The sequence below is a fragment of the Dendrobates tinctorius genome, unplaced genomic scaffold, assembly GCF_039654945.1.
Source record: "Dendrobates tinctorius isolate UK_male_01 unplaced genomic scaffold, ASM3965494v1 ptg000232l, whole genome shotgun sequence".
Lineage (NCBI taxonomy): Eukaryota > Metazoa > Chordata > Amphibia > Anura > Dendrobatidae > Dendrobates > Dendrobates tinctorius.
In genome coordinates this window covers 2636719-2659419 of record NW_027361899.1, presented here as the reverse complement: position 1 = coordinate 2659419, position 22701 = coordinate 2636719, and the positions used below count along the sequence as shown (strand labels likewise).

The 22701-nt window shown below is 49.5% G+C and overlaps 1 protein-coding gene across 6 annotated transcripts in view; it reads right to left on the bottom strand.

Moving 5' to 3' along the window:
* The window catches only part of LOC141060009 (uncharacterized), a 106629-nt gene that overhangs the window by 8142 nt on the left and 75786 nt on the right, over window positions 1-22701 (bottom strand). The window lies entirely within an intron of this gene.

The window sequence follows — 22701 nt, the reverse complement described above, 5'->3', positions numbered from 1 at the left end:
GACCTCACAGCGATGCAGCAGCGACGCAGCGCACGATACCCACCTTTCACACACAGCGATCCTGACGTCCTCCCGCCCGCCTCCACGCGTCGCTCGTCGTCACAGCAGGAAGCGCCCGACGAGAAATGGAGCCGGACATTCTCGCGCGATCAGCGATGGACAGCGGGGGAGCCGGTCGGAGGTAAGTATCACACATAGCGATATCGCTAGCGATATCACTATAACGTCACAAAATCGGTGACGTTATAGCGATATCGCTATGTGTAAAACCCCCATAAGACCTTGTGGGGTCATCACAACACATTAGGAGGCCCCAATCAGAGGACAATAAAACTTTCACACTCCTTATCTATGAACTGGTCCAATATTTATGTTTCTCCCCCTCCCATAATGATATTTCTGCTTCACGTCACTTGTCTTATCTATTGCGTTATTTCTTTCTGTGCTGTGTTGTGTATATATATATATGATTCTTCAGATTTTGTATTAGTCTAGCATGATGAAGAGACCTGAGTAGTCTGGAAAGCTGCAATGTGTCACCATCTTTTCAGTTAGCCATTAAAAGGTGTCAACCACTGAGGACTCTCAATTCTGAATATTTTTGATGGTCACAAATTCAGGGCTGTGGAGTCGGTGTCCATTTTGGTGGAGTTGGCATAAAATGGACAGACTCTGACAATATACAATGAATTGGGTACAGTATTTAAATGCAGGGTGTGCTGAATATTTTTTCGGAATAATTTGGGAAAGTTATGAAATGTCCTCTAAATGTCTGTTCTGTTCCTGATCTAAGGTTCTCGGCTTTTAGTGGAGATGAATCTGTGCTGCATTTTATGTATATGTTCAGTAGTAAAGATCCTCCTCTACCGATCAAAGCAGAAAGGCACTGATAAAGTATGCCCGCAGCCCTGCACTCATCTCAATAACTGCTAATGTGAACAGGAAAACATGATTAAGGTAAGTACTTCATAAAGCATATCTAATCTTTCAATAAACTGTGCATAAATCAATAGTCCAGTGTACGTTTCCTCTGTACGCTTCCTGTTTTCGTTTGCTCGTCCTCTGAGCTCCTGTTTGGAGAGGTCAGTTGATCTGATGCGCTTCACGTTATTAGCTCGCAGTTTCAGGTCCTTTCTGGGGTACGATTCAGCACAAACTTGCTCCCTTCTTCATAGACTGTGAAGCATCAGGACGTGAAACATTTACTGAGCTGTACCCTGAGAAATGCCTGAAATTGAAAGTTCAGAATAAAGCTAATAACATATATTACAAACTTTTTATTTGTCATCAACTGTACTATTGATTTATGCAAAGCTTGTTTTATTTCTGTACAAAACTATACATGATTCCCTATTTTTGTAGGAATTACATGGGCGTGGAATGCAGTGAATATTAATTTCTCTTTAGCAGCGGGCACAGGAGTTAGGCACAGCAGCCGGCTCCTGCCTCTGTGACCCACTGCTTTGCCGATGCCGCTTCCCCACAAGAGCCGGTACATCCAGACTATAAGAGGAGCCCCCCATTTTCCTCCACATTTTTGGAGTAAAAATTGCGTCTTATAGTCCGAAAAATACGGTACATTTTTTTCCCCTACTTAGGCTAGTTTCAGACTAGCGTTCAGGAGGGCTGCGGATGGCAGTTTACTTCCTCCGTGAAGCTCTGTCCACGCTCCGCCTACTGCCGCAAGCGTCCAGCATTTACCTTTGTTTACCCTGCGAATCCGCAAGTGATCAATCAACCGGACGATGACCTCTGGGATAGCACATCCCCGACCCCCAAGGAGGCATCCACCTCGAGAATGAATGGTCTGTTAGCGTCTGGGCGATGAAGTATCGGCGCTCGTGTGAAGGCTTGCTTCAGGGCTCATACTCACTTGACTCGTATGATTCTCGTGCGAGTCTCTCGCATGAAAACCTGGCACTGCCGCCAGCACTGGGACCGGAGTGTGCAGCTACATGTATTTCTATGTAGCTGCACGATCCGGTCCCAGTATCGGCAGCTGTGCCAGGTTTTCATGCAAGAGACTCGCACAAGAATCATGCGAGTCTCTCGTGAGTATGAGCCCTCAGTCAGAAAGGCGTCCTCGGCCTCCACAGACCAAACACTGGGATCAGCTCCCTTGAGGATGTGACGAGAGGTGCATGATCAACTAGGAGAAGTGGGGCATGAACTGCCTGTAATAGTTCGCGAAACCAAGGAATCTTTGGATGGCCTTCAACCTGTCGGGTCGCGGCCAGATGAGGTTGGCGGACACTTTCTCGGGATCCGTCTGTAAACCGGAGTCAGAGATAATGTACCCGAAAAAAGGCAAGGATGTCTGCACGAAGATACATTTCTCGAACTTGGCATAGAGACGGTTATCTCTCAGATGTAATAACACTTGACGAACGTTCCATCTATGGGAAGGCAGATCTGGAGGAAAAAACAAGAATGTCGTCGAGGTACATCACAACGCATTAATCCAAGAGATCCCGGAAGACATCATTTATGAACTCCTAAAAACACTGCGAGAGCATTGCAGAGGCGAAGGGCATGACCAAATATTCGTAGTGCCCATCCAGCATGTTGAATGTGGTGTTCCACTCATCTCTAGCACGGATACGGACCAAGTTGTAGACCCCACGGAGGTCAAGCTTAGTAAAGATTCTTGCTCCTCGCAGGCGATCAAAGAGCTCAGGGATGAGCGGCAGTGGATACTTGTTCTTGATGGTAATCTCATTGAGCTCTCTGTAGTCAATGCAAGGACAAAGTGAGCCATCTTTCTTTTTGACAAAGACGAATCCAGTGCCAGCGAGGGAAGAGGACTGTCGGATAAAGCCTTAGGCCAGATTCTCCTTAATATACTCTGACATGGCTTGCGACTCAGCTGGAGTGAGCGGATAGATTCTACTCCTGGGGGGGAGTAGAGCCAGGAATAAGTTCAATCGGGCAGTCATATGGCCGATGTGGGGGAAGACTCTCCGCCTCCCTCTTGCAAAAGACATCCGCAAAGAACCAATAAGAAACTGGTAATCCGGCCGGAGCAAAGATGGGTCAATAAATTTTGACAGGGAGAAATGATAACAGACATCAATCATGGCAGTGCTGACCACAACGAAGAACCTTCCCCGAGCGCCAGTCAAGGATAGGTTCATGTGCCCTCAGCCAAGATAGTCAGAGAAGAATTGCATGGGACAAATTGGGCAGGATGAAGAACGCGATTCTCTCATGATGCATAGCCCCCACCTGCAACTCCACCTTCTCCATAATCATCGTGACGGTCTTTTGTAAAGGCCTTCCATCCACAGAGGAAATCAGGTGCGGCTCCTTCAGAATCCTGACCGGAATCTGATGCTTCTTGACTTCCTCAAGACTAATGAAGTTGCCTGCCACGTCCGAGTCCAAATACGCCAACTCCGAGTAGCGCCTATTTACAGAAATTATCTGGACAGACATGGTTAAGGGTAGAGAGGAGTCACACACACCCAGGGAGGCCTTTCCTACCTGACTTAGGTGGAGAAGTTTCCCGGTCACACAGGGCAGAAACGGAGTAAGTGCGAGGCACTACCACAATAAAAATAAAGCCTTTGTGCATCCCTCTCTTTCCGACACTGATCCGCCATTTTGACCTAATCCACCTGCATAGGATCAGGCACAGGAACGGAAGAGGACGCTGAAGACCACGGGCTGAGAGATCTATTGGTGGACGAAACAGGACGATTGTACCTCCTCTCCTGAACGGACTCCTGGGAGCGCACCTGGAAGCGTAGGTCAATACGTGTGGCCAGAGAGATTAAATCCTCTAGGGAGGTTGGAGTATCCTGACCCGCCAGTTCCTCCTTAATTTGACCCAACAACCCACGCCAGAATGCTCCGACCAGTGCCTCATTATTCCACCCTAGCTCCGAGGACAGAGTACGAAAACAAATAGCATATTGGAGCCTTGGTGGAGATTAAAGAGAGCCTCAGTTCCCAAGGCTATGCGACCTGACTCATCAAAAAACTTTGCTGAAGGTCTCCAAAATGGTTGACAATTGAGAGGTTATGGGATCATCACGCTCCCACAAAGGATTAACCCAAGCCAGAGCCTCACCCTCCAAATGTGAAACCACGAACGCCACATTAGCCAGATCGGTGGGATATTGGTGCCAGGGCTGGCGTCAGCACCCGGCACACCTGGGCAAGACGAGGGGGCCCACTCACGCTGTCTGGGAATCGATCCCCGCTGCCACACACCCCGATGTACTGACCCCATCCTCACCCTGCCAGAGACCCCACCGGCCACCGCAGCCCTGATAAATCCCAGCAATGACATAGCTCCTGGGCTTCTCTGCACGCACAGGACCTGCGATGAGGTCACAGGAGGGGAGGAGTCAGGAATCACAAGATCAGGACCCTCAGTGTATGCGGGACTCGGCTGTGCTGGTTGTCATGGTGATGGATGAGGTGAAGTTTATTATGTGTGGGGTCAGGAGGGATTTACAGGGGGGATGTAGCAGAGCTGTGTGTGTACGGAGCAGAGCTGTGCGTGTACGAGGTCTGGGGAGCGGAGGTGTGGGGAGCGGAGCAGCGTGTGTACGAAGTGTGCGGAGCGGAGCCGTGTGTGTACGGAGCGGAGCTGCGTGTGTACGAGGTGTGGGGAGCAGAGCCGCGTGTGTACGAGGTGGGAGCGGAGCAGCGTGTGTACGGAGTGGAGCCATGTACACTGCGTTCCAAATTATTATGCAAATTGGATTTAAGTGTCATAAAGATGTAATTTTTTGTTTTTCAAATAAACTCATAGATGCTATTGTGTATCAGGGCTCTTTGGATCACGGAAATCAATCTCAAACGCCTGTGATAATTAGTTTACCAGGTGAGCCCAATTAAAGGAAAACTACTTAAGAATGATGTTCCACATTATTAAGCAGGGCACAGGTTTCAAGGAATTTAGGAAAGAAAACGGATCTCTCTGCTGCTGAAAAGCATCAAATAGTGCAATGCCTTGGTCATGAGATGAAAACATTACATATTTCCCAAAAACTTAAACGTGATCATCGTACTGTTAAGAGATTTGTGGTTGATTCTGAGCACAAACATGTTTGTGCTGATAAAGGCAGAATGAGGAAGGTTTCTGCCAGGCAAGTTCATCGGATTAAGAGAGCAGCTGCTAAAAAGCCATTACAAACCAGCAAACAGATATTTAAAGCTGCTGGTGCCTCTGGAGTCCCTCGAACCTCAAGGTGTAGGATCCTTCAAAGGCATGCTGTGGTGCATAAACCTACTATTCGGCCACTCCTAAACAGTGTTCACAAGCAGAAATGGTTGCAGTGGGCCCAGACATACATGAAGACTAATTTTCAAACAGTCTTGTTTACTGATGAGTGTCGAGCAACCCTGGATGGTCCAGATGGCTGGAGTAGTGGATGGTTGGTGGATGGCCACTATGTCCCAACAAGGCTGCGACGTCAGCAAGGAGGTGGAGGAGTCATGTTTTGGGCCGGAATCATGGGGAAACAGCTGGTAGGGCTTTTTAAGGTTCCTGAAGGTGTGAAAATGACCTCTGCAAAGTATATAGAGTTTCTGACTGACCGCTGTCTTCCATGGTATAAAAAGCAGAAATGTGCCTTCAGGAGCAAAATCCTCTTCATGCATGACAATGCACCATCTCATGCTGCAAAGAATACCTCTGAGTCATTGGCTGCTATAGGCATAAAAGGAGATAAACTCATGGTGTGGCCACCATCTTTCCCTGACCTCAACCCTATAGAGAACCTTTGGAGTATCATCAAGCGAAAGATCTATGAGGGTGGGAGGCAGTTCACATCAAAACAGCAGCTCTGGGAGGCTATTCTGACTTCATGCAAAGAAATACAAGCAGAAACTCTCCAAAAATTCACAAGTTCAATGGATGCAAGAATTGTGAAGGTGATGTCACAGAAGGGTTCCTATGTTAACATGTAACTTGGCCTGTTAGGATGTTTTGGAGTTAAATAGCTTTTTTGTTCTGTGAATGTGACCTCCTAATGCTGCAAATTCCACAAATGAGCATTTTCAGTTCTTTAAAACATATCAAATGTTTAGAAATTCTACTGTGCATAATAATTTGGAACAGTGCAATTTGAGTTTTTATTCATTTTGGAGATTATACTGTTATCATTGGGGGGTTTCTTCAATAAAATTCGATGCATACTCTAACGGGTGATGACTTTTATTAGACTGACTGTCATTTGTACCGACTATTTAGGAAAATCAGAGAAAAATATCATTTGCATAATAATTTGGAACACAGTGTATACAGAGCGGAGCCGCGTGTGTACGAGGTGTGGGGAACGGAGCAGCGTGTGTACGAAGTGTACGGAGCGGAGCCGCATGTGTACAAGGTGTGGGGAGCGGAGCCGTGTGTATGAGGTCTACAGAGCGAAGCCACGTGTGTACGAGGTGTGGGGAGCGGAGCAGCATGTGTACGGAGTGGAGCCGTGTATACAGAGCGGAGCCGCGTGTGTATGAGGTGTGGGGAGCGGAGCAGCGTGTGTACGAAGTGTACGGAGAGGAAGCGTGTGTGTACGGAGCGGAGCCGCGTGTGTACAAGGTGTGGGGAGCGGAGCCGTGTGTACGAGGTCTACAGAGCGAAGCCACGTGTGTACGAGGTGTGGGGAGCGGAGCAGCGTGTGTACGGAGTGGAGCCGTGTATACAGAGCGGAGCCGTGTGTGTACGAGGTGTGGGGAGCGGAGCAGCGTGTGTGCGAAGTGTGCGGAGCGGAGCCGTGTGTGTATGGAGCGGAGCCGCGCCGCGTGTGTACGAGGTGTGGGGAGCGGAGCAGCGTGTGTACGAGGTGTACGGAGCAGAGCCGTGTGTACGAGGTGTGGGAAGCAGAGCTGCGAGTGTACGAGGTGTGGGGAGCGGAGCAGCGTGTTTACGAGGTGTGGGGAGCGGAGCCGTGTGTGTGCGGAGCCGCGTGTGTACGAGGTGTACGGAACGGTGCCCTGTGTGTTCAAAGTGTACGGAGCAGAGCCGGGTGTGTATGGGGTGTAAAGAGTGAAGCCGCATGTGTATGGAGCAGAGCGTGTGTGCACGGAGCAGAACCGTGTGTGTACAAGGCTTACAAACCGGAACCGTGTGTGTACGAGGTGTATGGTGGGGAGCATTCATACCTCCCAACCTCCCAGTCACTGTAAACAATGTTTCTGTTTGTTTTCACTTTCACCCCTATAATCCTTCACTTTCTGCTAATTCCCCTAATCCCTACTCCTAGTAAGGAACTGTTCATCTCTTCTTCAATCCTCCCCATCCACCTCACCTCCTCCTCAAAACTGTTCCTTAACATACAATCCTCTGTCTCCAAACACAGACAGCCCCCTCATGCCCTCTCCTGCTCCCACCTGCTAACACTTTCTCTGTTCCTTCTCACTGCTGGTGATATCTCTCCAAATCCTGGTCCTCCTCACCACATTCCCACAGTCATTTCTACCTCCCATCCACGCTCTATCACAACCTTCCGTAACCACTCCAACCTGATACCCATTCACCCAGCCCCCGCTTCCCCAGTCCCACTAACAGGAGCTCTGTGGAACGCTCGCTCTGTCTGCAACAAGCTTTCCTACATCCATGATCTTTTCGTTACTACCAAACTTTCCTTCCTCGCCATCACCGAAACCTGGCTCCCCCCTTCTGACACAGCCTCTCCTGCTGCACTTTCATATGGTGGCTTCCACCTTTCTCACACCCCCTGCCCCAGCAGCAAACATGGCGGAGGAGTTGGTTTTCTCCTTTCAGATACTTGCTCCTTCACCCAAATCCCACTGCCACCCTGTTACCCTCCCTTCCTTCCTTTGAGGTGCACTCTGTGCGCATCTACTCCCCCTCCAACCTCCAACTGGCTGTCATCTACCGCCCCCCAGGGCCAGCCACCACCTTCTTTGACCACTTCACCACCTGGCTACTTCATTTCCTTTCCGCGGACATCCCTACTATCATCATGGGCGACTTCAACATCCCCATTGACACTTCCCTCTCAGCTTCCACTAAACTTCTCTCACTTCCTCCTTCGGCCTCACTCAATGGTCTTCTACAGCCACCCACAAAGATGGCCACACACTGGACCTCATCTTCACCCGCCTCTACTCCCTATCTAACCTCTCTAACTCACCTCTTCCTCTCTCTGACCACAACCTTCTCACATTCTCTTCCCTCTCCACTCCATGTCTACAATCCCCACCCCACAAACTTTCACACCCTCGCAGAAATCTTAAACACCTTGACCTACACTCATTCTCTGAATCCCTCCTCCCTCTCACAGATATAAGTTCCTTACACAATGCGGATGACGCTTCTGCTCTACATAACACCACAATAGCTGTAGCTTTGGAATCTGCTGCCCCACTTACACATACCAAAGCTCGCAAAATCAACAGACAGCCCTGGCACACCAGCCTGACCAAAGAACTGAGGCGAGCTTCCAGGGCTGCTGAGCGCAGATGGAAAAGATCCCACTCTAACGAGCACTTCTTCGCATTCAAACAGTCCCTCACTACTTTCAAGACCACACTCGCCACAGCTAAACAAACCTACTTCTCATCTCTCATATCCTCCCTGTCTCACAACCCTAAACAGTTATTCAACACCTTCAATTCTCTCCTCCGTCCCCCAGCACCTCCTCCCTCCCCACTCATCTCAGCTGAAGAATTTGCCTCATTTTTCAAGCAGAAGATTGATAACATCAGAGACAGTTTTGGTCAACAACCCCCAGAGCCCTTCCTCCCGACTTCCCAGCCCTCCACCTCCAAAACCAACTTCTCCACCATTACAGAAGATCGACTCTCCACTCTACTCTCAAGATCACATCTCACCACCTGTGCACTTGACCCGATCCCATCCCACTTCATCCCAAACCTCACCACAGTCTTCATCCCAACCCTAACCCATCTCTTCAACCTATCACTAACAACTGGTGTTTTCCCCTCAAGCTTTAAACATGCCTCCATCACACCTATCCTCAAAAATCCCTCTCTTGACCCATCCTCTGTATCTATCGCCCTATATCACTTCTCCCCTATGCCTCCAAGCTACTGGAACAACACGTCTACCTTGAACTCTCCTCCCATCTCTCTTCTTGCTCCCTCTTCGACCGCTTACAATCTGGCTTCCAGTCACACCACTCCACTGAAACTGCCCTTACTAAGGTCACCAATGACCTCTTAACCGCCAAGAGCAAGCGACACTACTCTGTCCTCCTCCTGGACCTGTCGGCTGCCTTTGACACAGTGGACCATTCCCTATTATTACAGACCCTCTTATCCCTTGGCATCACAGACTTGGCCCTCTCCTGGATCTCATCATACCTAACAGAACGGACATTCAGCGTCTTCCACTCACACACCACCTCCTCATCTCGCCCCCTATCTGTCGGGAGTCCCACAAAGTTCAGTCCTAGGACCCCTACTCTTCTCCATTTACACCTTTGGCCTGGGACAGCTCATAGAATCTCATGGCTTTCAGTATCATCTCTATGCTGATGACACACAGATCTACATCTCTGGACCAGATATCACCTCCCTACTAACCAGAATCCCTCAATGTCTGTCCACTATTTCATCCTTTTTCTCCGCTAGATTTCTGAAACTTAACATGGACAAACAGAATTCATCATCTTTCCCCCAACTCACGTGACCCCCACAACGAACCTATCCATTACAGTAAATGGCTGCCCACTCTCCCCAGTCCCACAAGCTCGCTGCCTCGGGGTAATCCTTGACGCTGATCTCTCCTTCAAACCACATATCCAAGCCCTTTCCACTTCCTGCCGACTTCAACTCAAAAATATTTCACAAATCGGTTCATTCCTCAACCAAAACTCTGCAAAAACCCTAGTCCATGCCCTCATCATCTCTCGCCTTGACTACTGCAACCTCCTGCTCTGTGGCCTCCCCTCGAACACTCTCGCACCCCTCCAATCTATTCTAAACTCTGCTGCCCGACTAATCCACCTGTCCCCCCGCTATTCCCCAGTTTCTCCCCTCTGTCAATCCCTTCACTGGCTCCCCATTGCCCAGAGACTCCAGTACAAAACCCTAACCATGACATACAAAGCCATCCACAACCTGTCTCCTCCATACATCTGTGACCTCATCTCCCAGTACTTTCCTGCACGCAACCTCCGATCCTCACAAGATCTCCTTCTCTACTCCCCTCTTATCTCCTCTTCCCACAATCATACAAGATTTCTCTCGCTCATCATCCCTACTCTGGAACTCTCTACCACAACATATCAGACTCTCACCTACCATCGAAACCTTCAAAAAGAGCCTAAAGACCCACCTCTTCCGACAAGCCTATAACCTGCAGTAACCACCGATCGACCAAACCGCTGCATGACCAGCTCTACCCTCGCCTACTGTATTATCACCCATCCCTTGTAGACTGTGAGCCTTCGCGGGCAGGGTCCTCTCTCCTCCTGTACCAGTTTGACTTGTATTGTTTAACATTATTGTACTTGTTTTTATTATGTATACCCCTCCTTACATGTAAAGTGCCATGGAATAAATGGCGCTATAACAATAAATAATAATAATAATCCCGGATCCAGCTGGACAGTCCCGATTTTGAGAGAGAGACTGCCCCAGCCGGGAGTTTACTTTTTCCGAGGACACAGGAGTACACGGTGGTGCCCCGAGGAGCACTTTAAAACTCGCATGTGACTTTCTACCGGAAGTGACGTGCTGGAAGCTGACCGGAAATAGGTAATTTTGGGAGGAGATTGTGATGGAACCATGAAGGCCCTTCAGGGAATGCTTCAGATCCATCATCGTGTCCTCCTCCGACAGCGTGAACAGCGGGATCGCCTTGAACTCGGGGATGTCGGCCATGTGAGCGGATCATGATATGTCCTGCATCGGGAGGCTCAGGTGGGCACTACAATGGGAGTCGGGCTGCTATGGTATCTCTATAGAATCTTTCTTTCTCTCTCTGTTTCTTTCTCTCTAATCTTTTTTTTCTTTCTCTCTCTGTTCTCTTTCTTTCCCCTCTTTCTTTCTCTCTGTTCTTTCTCTCTGTGTCCTTTCTTTCTCTCTCTGTTCTCTTTCCCCTTTTTCTTTCTCTCTTTTTCCATTCTTTCCTCTCTCTCTCTTTGTTCTTTCTTTTTCTCTCTCTCTCTGTTCTTTCTTTCTTTGCCATCTTTCTTTCTCTCTCTCTGTTCTTTCTTTATTTCCCCTCTTTCTTTCTCTCTGTTCCTTCCCTTCTTTCTCTCTCCCTCTTTATTCTTTCTTTCCCCTCTTAATCTCTCCCTCTCTGTGTCTTTTTTCCCCTCTTTTTTTTCTCTTTGTCCTTATTTTCTGTCCACTCTTTCTTTCTCTCTGTTCTTTTTCTTTCTTTGTCTCTGGTCTTTCTTTCCCCTCTTTTTCTCTCTCTCTGTTCTTTCTTTCCCCTTTCTTTCCCCTCTTTCTCTCTCCCTCTCTGTTCTTTTTTCCCCTCTTTTTTTTCTCTCTGTTCTTTTTTTCTGTCCACTCTTTCTTTCTCTCTGTTCTTTTTCTTTCTTTCTTTCTCTCTGGTCTTTCTTTCCCCTCTTTCTTTCTCTCTCTGTTCCTTCTTTCTCTTTCTCTTTTCTTTCTCTTTCCCCTCTTTCTTTCTCTGTCCTTTTTTTCTCTCTGTGCTTTCTTTCCTCTTTTTCTCTCTCTGTTCTTTCTTTCCCCTCTTTCTTTATTTCTCTTCCTTTCTCTGTTTTTTCTTTTTCTTTCTCTCTACCTCTCTGTTCTTTCTTTCCCCTCTTTTTTTTGCTCTCTCTGTTCTTTTTTTCTGCCCACTCTTTCTCTCTCTAATCTTTATTTCTCTCTCTGTTCTTTCTTTCTCTTTCTCTGTTCTTCCTTTCTTTCTCTCTGTTCTTACTCTCTTTCTCTGTTCTTTCTTTCTGTTCCTTTCTCTCTCTCTCTGTTCTTCCTTTCTTTCTCTCTGTTCTTTGTTTCTCATCTTTCCTTCATATGTACACTACTAATCAATAGCCTCCTTCACATGAACGTGTTTTGCAACAGAGCGTGTGTCCATGTGGATCACATGCGTGTCCGTGTTATCCACACGGAGACAAGTCCGTTTTTTGGCCGGCACCACGGTTGCCACATGGCATGAATCGTTGTATGTGTTAAAGGGGGCCCACTGAGACTCTTTCGCCCGGGGCCCTCAAAAACCTGGAGTCGGCCCTGACTGGTGCGGCAATAATTCAAAGTGTAGGCGGCATTCAAAAAACCACAACACAGCTTGGGGTCGCTATTATACAGTGGTGGTTTACCAAGGAGGAGTGGAGGGTGCGGAGTGGGATCAGGGTTATGAGACTGAGTGTTACGCCCCCCGGCTTCACTTACCCGGCGGCGCGCACTCCCCTGCGCGCTCCTGCGCCCCGGCACGTCCCCGTGCCCAGCCTCCGGCTCCCCCGGTGGCAGGCGCCTGCGCACTGCCTCCCTCCAGGCGCGCAGCCCCCTGGGTAATATGACGCGCTGGCCCCGCCTCCAACATGGCGGCGCCCAGCGCTACTTATGGCCGGCGTCTGGACAGGTAAGACGCCTGTTCTTCTAACGCAGTTACGCTGTCTTTGCAGCACTCTCCGTGTTCCAGGCCCTATCAACCTGCCTCTGTTTGCGCTGTGCTTCCGCTCCTCGCACCCTTACTCTTGCCTCTGCCTCCGTCAGTCCTCCCTCTGCTCTCCTGCTGTACTGTGTCCTCAGTTGCTCCAACCCGGTCCCGCTCCTCACATCCTTCCGCTTTTTGTTTCTTCTTTTGCAGCCACTCGCACCCGCTACGCTCCGGTCCTGCTCTCTGCCTGATCCCTACGCTCTCGGTGCTCCCCTGTGCTCACTGTACGGATACGCCTGTGACTCCACTCCTGCCTAGCCCTAGTCGCCCCTTTGGTTCCGGCTGTCGTGGTTCCATCCCCTGGGGGTCTGCCCCTAACACTCCCTGTATAGGGGGTGGTCCTCACCTGGGCGCTCACCCTCGGGGGCTCTGGAGCCGTGACCCAGAGGGTCCACTTCCGGGTTGCCTCTCCGTACCTTCCCGCTACAGCAACCGTAACACTGAGCTTGTGCAGAGGCTGCAGCGGCAGACTGAAGGGAGAGCAGTCTGTCATCCACCAAAGCCATATACAGTTGTGGCCAAAAGTATTGACACCCCTGCAATTCTGTCAGATAATACTCAGTTTCTTCCTGAAAATGATTGCAAACACAAATTCTTTGGTATTATCTTCATTTAATTTGTCTTAAATGAAAAAACACAAAAGAGAATGAAGCAAAAAGCAAAACATTGATCATTTCACACAAAACTCCAAAAATGGGCCAGACAAAAGTATTGACACCCTCAGCCTAATACTTGGATGCACAACCTTTAGCAAAAATAACTGCGACCAACCGCTTCTGGTAACCATCAATGAGTTTCTTACAATGCTCTGCTGGAATTTTAGACCATTTTACTGCAAATTGCAAATTGCTCCAGGTCCCTGATATTTGAAGGGTGCCTTCTCCAAACTGCCATTTTTAGATCTCCACAGGTTTTCTATGGGATTCAGGTCTGGACTCATTGCTGGCCACCTTAGAAGTCTCCTGTGCTTTCTCTCAAACCATTTTCTAGTGCTTTTTGAAGTGTGTTTTGGGTCATTGTTCTGCTGGAAGACCCATGACCTCTGAGGTAGACCCAGCTTTCTCACACTGGGCCCTACATTATGCTGCAAAATTTGTTGGTAGTCTTCAGACTTCATAATGCCATGCACACGGTCAAGCAGTCCAGTGCCAGAGGCAGCAAAGCAACCCCAAAACATCAGGGAACCTCCGTCATGTTTGACTGTAGGGACCGTGTTCTTTTCTTTGAATGCCTCTTTTTTTCTCCTGTAAACTCTATGTTGATGCCTTTGCCCAAAAAGCTCTACTTTTGTCTCATCTGACCAGAGAACATTCTTCCAAAATGTTTTAGGCTTTTTCAGGTAAGTTTTGGCAAACTCCAGCTTGGCTTTTTTATGTCTTGGGGTAAGAAGTGGGGTCTTCCTGGGTCTCCTACCATACAGTCCCTTTTCATTCAGACACCGATGGATAGTACGGGTTGACACTGTTGTACCCTCGGACTGCAGGGCAGCTTGAACTTGTTTGGATGTTAGTCGAGGTTCTTTATCCAACATCCGCACAATCTTGCGTTGAAATCTCTTGTCAATTTTTCTTTTCCGTCCACATCTAGGGAGGTTAGCCACAGTGCCATGGGCTTTACACTTCTTGATGACACTGCGCACGGTAGACACAGGAACATTCAGGTCTTTGGAGATGGGCTTGTAGCCTTGAGATTGCTCATGCTTCCTCACAATTTGGTTTCTCAAGTCCTCAGACAGTTCTTTGGTCTTCTTTCTTTTCTCCATGCTCAATGTGGTACACACAAGGACACAGGACAGAGGTTGAGTCAACTTTAATCCATGTCAGCTGGCTGCAAGTGTGATTTAGTTATTGCCAACACCTGTTAGGTGCCACAGGTAAGTTACAGGTGCTGTTAATTACACAAATTAGAGAAGCATCACATGATTTTTCGAACAGTGCCAATACTTTTGTCCACCCTCTTTTTTATGTTTGGTGTGGAATTATATCCAATTTGGCTTTAGGACAATTCTTTTTGTGTTTTTTCATTTAAGACAAATTAAATGAAGATAATAATACCAAAGAATTTGTGTTTGCAATCATTTTCAGGAAGAAACTGAGTATTATCTGACAGAATTGCAGGGGTGTCAATACTTTTGGCCACAACTGTAGCTTAATATGTGAGTCTGGGTGTCATGCTGCTGATCAAGCTCCTGTTGAAGACTGGCGAGCTGGGAGGCATTCCCTGGGTCTGAGGCTTGTAAAGCGGACAACCAAAACTCCATAAACTTCATGAATGACATTATACACGTCTGATTCTCCCGCAAGTACACCTACTTCTGAGCAGCAGCCGAGGCACCAGCAGGGTCCATGGCCTGATTATTCTGTTGTGATTCCTGGAGTGGACCCACTGGATCGCGGTGATGACCGATCCCAGGCGAGCTGGCCAGGTGGAACCAATCCCTATATCAACTGTTACCACCCACCTTTTGTGTCTCCCTCTTTCCTCATAGACTGTAAGCTTGCGAGCAGGGCCCTCACTCCTCTTGGTATCTGTTATGATCTATGTGATTATTGTTATGCTGTAATGTCTATTGTCTGTACAAATCCCCTCTGAAATGTAAAGTGCTGCGGAATATGTCGGCGCTATAAAAATAAAATTTATTTATTATATTATATACAGGGACCGTTAGGGACGGGCCTAGGAGGGAGGTACACCGCAATAGCAAGTGCCAGGGGCAGCTTCAGGACAACTAGAAGAATCAGGGTACTCACTGAGAACCAGATGGGGCAGAGCAGCCACAGAGAGACCCAGGACTCAGGACACGCCAGGGTTCACACAGAGGGTACTGGATCCTGGACGGAGCAGAGCACGCACTGGAAGCGTACAGGGACAGAGTAGAGCAGAGCATGCACTGGAAGCGTTCAGGGACAGAGTAGAGCAGAGCATGCACTGGAAGCGTACAGGGACAGAGCAGAGCATGCACTGTAAGCGTACAGGGACAGAGCAGAGCATGCACTGGAAGCGTACAGGGACACAGTAGAGCATGCACTGGAAGCACACAGGGACAGATTAGAGCACGCACTGGAAGCGTACAGGGACAGAGTAGAGCATGCACTGTAAGCGTACAGGGACAGAGTACAGCATGCACTGGAAGCGTACAGGGACAGAGCAGAGCATGCACTGGAAGCGTACAGGGACAGAGCAAAGCACGCACTGGAAGCGTACAGGGACAGAGCAGAGCATGCACTGGAAGCGTACAGGGACAGAGTAGAGCACGCACTGGAAGCGTACAGGGACAGAGTAGAGCATGCACTGGAAGCGTACAGGGACAGAGCAGAGCATGCACTGGAAGCGTACAGGGACAGAGTAGAGCATGCACTGGAAGTGTACAGGGACAGAGTAGAGTAGAGCACGCACTGGAAGCGTACAGGGACAGAGTAGAGCATGCACTGGAAGCGTACAGGGACAGAGTAGAGCATGCACTGGAAGTGTACAGGGACAGAGTAGAGGAGAGCATGCACTGGAAGCATACAGGAACACAGTAGAGCACGCACTGGAAGCACACAGGGACAGAGCAGAGCATGCACTGGAAGCACACAGGGACAGAGCAGAGCATGCACAGGAAGCACACAGGGACAGAGTAGAGCATGCACTGGAAGCGTACAGGGACAGAGTAGAGCATGCACTGGAAGCGTACAGGGACAGAGCATGCACTGGAAGCGTACAGGGACAGAGTAGAGCACGCACTGGAAGCGTACAGGGACAGAGCAGAGCACGCACTGGAAGTGTAGAGGGACAGAGAAGAGCATGCACTGGAAGTGTACAGGGACAGAGCAGAGCACGCACTGGAAGCGTACAGGGACAGAGTAGAGCATGCACTGTAAGCGTACAGGGACAGAGTAGAGCATGCACTGGAAGCGTACAGGGACAGAGCAGAGCATGCACTGGAAGCGTACAGGGACAGAGCAAAGCACGCACTGGAAGCGTACAGGGACAGAGCAGAGCATGCACTGGAAGCATACAGGGACAGAGTAGAGCACGCACTGGAAGTGTACAGGGACAGAGTAGAGCATGCACTGGAAGCGTACAGGGACAGAGCAGAGCATGCCCTGGAAGCGTACAGGGACAGAGTAGAGCATGCACTGGAAGTGTACAGGGACAGAGTAGAGCAGAGCATGCACTGGAAGCATACAGGAACACAGTAGAGCACGCACTGGAAGCACACAGGGACAGAGCAGAGCATGCACTGGAAGCACACAGGGACAGAGCAGAGCATGCACAGGAAGCACACAGGGACAGAGTAGAGCATGCACTGGAAGCGTACAGGGACAGAGTAGAGCATGCACTGGAAGCGTACAGGGACAGAGCATGCACTGGAAGCGTACAGGGACAGAGCATGCACTGGAAGCGTACAGGGACAGAGTAGAGCACACACTGGAAGCGTACAGGGACAGAGCAGAGCACGCACTGGAAGTGTAGAGGGACAGAGAAGAGCATGCACTGGAAGTGTACAGGGACAGAGCAGAGCACGCACTGGAAGCGTACAGGGACAGAGTAGAGCAAGCACTGGAAGCGTACAGGGACAGAGCAGAGCATGCACTGGAAGCGTACAGGGAGAGAGTAGAGCACGCACTGGAAGCGTACAGGGACAGAGCAGAGCACGCACTGGAAGTGTACAGGGACAGAGTAGAGGACGCACTGGAAGCATACAGGGACAGAGCAGAGCATGCACTGGAAGCGTACAGGGACAGAGCAGAGCATGCACTGGAAGCGTACAGGGACAGAGTAGAACCACAAAAAAGTCCAAAAACATACTAATGCAGTAGGGGAACCTTCACCATAAAGGACTTCCCAGCATGCATAAAGTACAGGGGAGCGTGAAATACATAGACCAAAAAGTGGATACAAAGTATCCTGGGCACACCACTCACAAAGAGAGATATATCATAAATAAAAACTAATTTTATTAAGTAAATTCATATCATAGATATATAGACAAACAAAATACAAGTAAGAGGAAGGAATGTATACCCAAGTGAAATACACACAAATACAGGAGTAAAGGAATGGATACAGGTAATGGTAAAGTGCAAAAATATATCAGCATATAAGCATATAATATCCACCTAGACCCATAGTGGTCTGTAAAGTGCAAAGTGCCATATAGAGGAAAAAATCCCCATGCTGGTAATCTCATATAACATGAGCACATACCCATTTAATTGCCTGTTCACAGAATTCCTGGAGTCCGACGCACGTTTCGCCTTTTTAGCTTTTTCAAGGAAATCTTAAATGGGTATTGTGATGGTGTGATATGCTATGTGGATGTCATTTTTTTTGTATATTCCTATTTTTCTATTTCAGTTATTTTCATAGTGTTTTTCTTATTACATTGTAAGTCTACAGCCTCACTGTATCTGTCTCTTGATGACCCCCTGTAGTGCATTAATCCCTAAGGCCCTTTGTTCTCCTCTGGGAGACCTGGAAACCGCCCCCAACTTGTTTGACTTTCCCTGGACAAGGAAGGGGGTTGGGGGAGAATAGGAGCTGGGCAAGTCAGTTCCGGTGTGGACTTGATGGTGTAAAGTCTGCATTGCAGAGAGAAGGACCTATTTTTATCCTCTGGTGCTAGAGTTTTGGAATCTCGTTTCCCTGGACATTTTTCCTGTTACTGGACTGCATTCTTATTCTGGACTATCTTATCCTTTGTGTGGTGGACTAAATATGGACTTTTTCGTATTTTTGCCTGAATAACGGTCTTGGAATTGTTCACTCTTCGCTTGCTCTGTTGATTGTGTGATACCAGAGAAGGACCCCGTGACAACTGGTGGCAGCGGTGGGATCAACAGAGCGTAACCCAATGGAGAACCACTCACAGAGTGAGTACAGAAATTGGACTGTATGCAGTTTACAGGAGAGAGCCAGAGACCTGGGCCTGAACTACCAGGGACTGACTAAAGAGGCCTTAATCGATCTACTGGTGGGCGCTAGCCCGGCCACCTCCTCCCAGATGTCTGAAGGACGAGCACTGGAGACAGGGATCCCCTTCCAGAAAAGCCAGTGGTTGGTGTGGTACGAAGAAGAGATGGCGGTTCTGGGCCCCGGCGTCTCTCAGGAGTACAAGGAGGAGGCTGCCCGCCGGGCACAGCGGAGACAGGAAGCAATGGAGCTTGAAAAAGGGAGTAACGCAATGTGGAGTGTAACTCCAACAATCCGGGAGCCTGTACGGATCACCCGGACAGAGTTTAAGCCATTTGATGAGGCTTCCGGAGATGTGGAGGGGTTCTTCAAAGACTTTGAGCAGCAGTGTGCTGTGATGGAGGTGCCCCACTCTAGCTTGATGCGTTTGTTAGTGGGGCTCCTGAACGGAAGCTTGGCGGAGGCTTACCGAACCATTGATGCACTGCGGAATCGGGATTATAACATTGTAAAGCGGACTATCCTGGATTACCATGTTATCACCCCAGACTCATATAGGGCCAAGTTCCGAGACCTCCCATGCACCATGGGGGGATCGTTTAGGATGTATGCACATAAGATGTCCGAGGCATGTCGGAGATGGCTGGAAACAGAAAACGCCTTTACTGTGGAAGATGTTATACAGGCGTTCCTTATAGAACAATTTCTTGCCAAGTGCCCCGCAGAGGTACGGGAATGGGTCCGGGAGCGCACGCCGTGTACCGTGGATAGAGCTGCAGCCCTGGCCGATGAAGCCCTTACTATCCGGCCGCAATGGAGGAGGTTTCTGGACAATGAACCACGGCCTGCTCCCGCACCCCGTCCCCCTCCAATTATATCTGCCCTTCCACCTAGTCGCAAGCCGATGACAATCACGTCTCACAATCCTAGGCCCCAACAGTTCTGACCACGACCTGGGGGTATCACAGACAGGAGGTGTTATGGGTGTGGGCAACCTGGACATTTGCAGTCTGGCTATCCCTCCAGGATTCGGAGGGAGCCCCACGCAGCCCCACCTCGTCCAGTGCATCTTGTACACTCCACCACACCTGAGGAAGAGCTACCACCACTCCCACCAGAGTGGACCACCGACCACGGCACCATAGATACCCCTCCTGGAGTGTACGGACTCCGTCCTCTGCCTTTAGCTACTCAGAGCAACGGCAACGCCACCTGCAGGATGTCTTTATTGCTGGATACAAAGTGTCAGGATTTAGAGACACGGGGGCATTCTTGACTATCGCTGACCCCCGTGTGGTTCGACCCGAGGCAATTTACCAGGGTCCGGGAATTCCCATTGTCCTGGCGGGGGGTGCCCGCAAATATATACAGCGAGCTTCTGTGCGTTTGGATTATGGTTGTGGAGAAAAACTGTGTTGGATTGGAGTTATGGGAGGACTTCCTGCAGATATCCTCCTTGGGAACGACATTGGGGAGTTACAGTGCCAATTTGTGGGAGCAGTCGCCCGACTACAGGCCCTTCAAGCACTACGTCATCCGGACCCCACCGGGGAGCAACCACCACGGACCGCATCAGAGTCGGTAAGCAATACTTTCGCTGCTACTACATTGGGAGAGTCTTGGGACAGAGAGGAGTTTAGGAGAGAAATAGAGGGTGACACTACCTTAGCAGCCCTTAGGCGAAAGGCAGAAACTGGGCACTTGGGAGATAATGGGGATGGCTTCACTCGAGAAAACGGACTGTATTATCGTGTAACAAAGGGCTGTGACCAGGGCAACCCTGACGCAATGACCAGGCAACTCATTGTCCCTCAGAAGTACAGGGCACAGCTACTTCAACTGGCCCATGACATCCCCTTGGCTGGGCATCAAGGGAGAAAAAGGATTGAAAAGAGACTCACCCAAAGTTTTTACTGACCGGGTGTCTCGCAGTCGGTAGCCCATTATTGCCGCACCTGTGATGTGTGCCAGCGAATGCGGCATCCAGGAGCTCGACATAAGGTACCCCTGCAATCCCTGCCCATAATTGAGGAACCATTTCAACGTGTAGCCGTCGACATCATAGGTCCTCTGGCCCACTCCAGCAGGTCGGGGAAAAAATATATCCTGACCGTGGTGGACTATGCCACTAGGTATCCTGAAGCTGTGGCCCTGTCCAGTATTACAGCAGTAAAAGTAGCCGAGGCCCTTGTAACCATCTTTACCCGGGTAGGGTTTCCTAGTGAAATATTGTCGGATCAAGGCACTCAGTTCATGTCAGATCTGGTCCAGTCCCTATGGCATACCTGTGGTGTTCGAGCCATTCGCACCACCCCATACCACCCGCAGACCAACGGACTATGTGAATGGACTATGGAACCCTAAAAAATATGCTGAGGGCTTTTGCTGACGTTGAAAAAGACTGGGAAAAGTACCTGCCACATCTCCTCTTCGCCTATCGGGAGGTTCCCCAAGAGTCCACAGGGTTCTCTCCCTTCGAACTACTGTTTAGCCGGAAGGTCCGTGGGCCTCTCACTCTTCTGAAAGAACATTTGGAGGGAGACATCTCAGATACCGGAATGCCCATCGTTCCCTATGTTCTAGAGCTCAGAGACCGTCTCGCCCAGCTAGCTACCTTCGCTAAAGAACATCAGCAAATGGCCCAGTCCAGACAAAAAACCTGGTATGACCGTAATGCCAGGAACCGGGAATTTATGGAAGGTCAGCAAGTGCTCATGATTACTACTTCCCCTGCCAACAAGCTTCAAGCAGTGTGGGAAGGCCCTTATCAGGTTGTCAAGAAAATTAATGACACTAACTATGTTATTGCCCTGGACTCTAGTGGTCGACGACAGAAAACCGTCCACATTAACATGCTGAAAGACTACCACGACCGATCTCTGCCTGTTCTAGCTGTCTGCCACCCCCTAGTGATACCGCCGCCGACGAGTATCTCCCAGATCTCCTCCAGGTTGCCCAAGCGGGAGGATCACTGGAACAAGTGCCCCTGGGCTCCCATTTATCGGATATACAAAAGGACGATATTGTCGCCGTACTAAGGCCGAGGGCTGCTGCTTTCTCCTCAAAGCCGGGGAAGACTACTCTCACCAGTCACCATGTGGAAACCCCCGGACAACGCCCTATCCAGCAGGCTCCCTACCGGGTTCCAGAGGCTGTTCAAGGCATGATAAAGAACGAACAGGAGGAGATGAAACAACTGGGAGTTATTCAGCCATCTCACAGTTCTTGGGCCTCTCCTGTCGTCCTGGTCCCCAAGAAGGATGGTACAACCCGATTCTGCGTAGATTACAGATGACTAAATGATGCCACCAAGAGTGATGCTTATCCCATGCCCGGGATTGATGATCTATGGGATCGTCTGGCCAGTGCCCAATTTGTGACCACGTTAGACTTGAGCAAGGGGTACTGGTAGATACCCCTAACGGAGGACGCTCGGGAGCGCTCAGACTTCATTACTCCATTTGGGCTTTATGAGTTCCTGGGAATGCCATTTGGGATGAAAACTGCCCCCGCTACTTTCCAGAGACTGGTGGATCGACTGTTACAACAATGTCAGGACTTTGCCTGTGCTTACTTAGACGACATTGCCATTTTTAGCACAACCTGGGAGGAACATCTTAAACACTTGGGCATAGTGCTGGACTGTATCCTTACTGCAGGACTGACCATTCGCCCTGATAAGTGCCAAATAGGGATGGCTGAGGTGCAGTACCTCGGGCATAGAGTAGGGGGTGGGACATTAAGGCCTGAGCCTGCCAAGGTGGAAGCCATTAGCAACTGGTGTAGACCCCAGACTAAAAAGCAGGTACTTGCATTTTTAGGAACTGCTGGTTACTATCGCAAATTTGTTTCTAACTTCAGCACCTTGGCCAAGCCCCTAACCGACCTGACCCGCCCCGCAAGAACATGCCTAGGAATGTGACGTGGACGACGGCATGCGAGGATGCCTTGGGATTGGGGCAGTACTTAGCCAAGTGAACGCCGCCGGGGAAGAACATCCTGTTGCTTTTGCCAGTCGGAAACTACTGGATCGGGAAGTGGCCTATGCCACTATTGAAAAGGAGTGCCTTGCCATCGTATGGGCGCTAAAAAAATTGCAGCCATACTTGTATGGCAGAGACTTTACAATTGTTACAGACCACAACCCCCTCACATGGCTGAATCGCGTATCAGGGGACAATGGAAGATTGCTGCGGTGGAGCTTGTCCTTACAACCCTACAGCTTC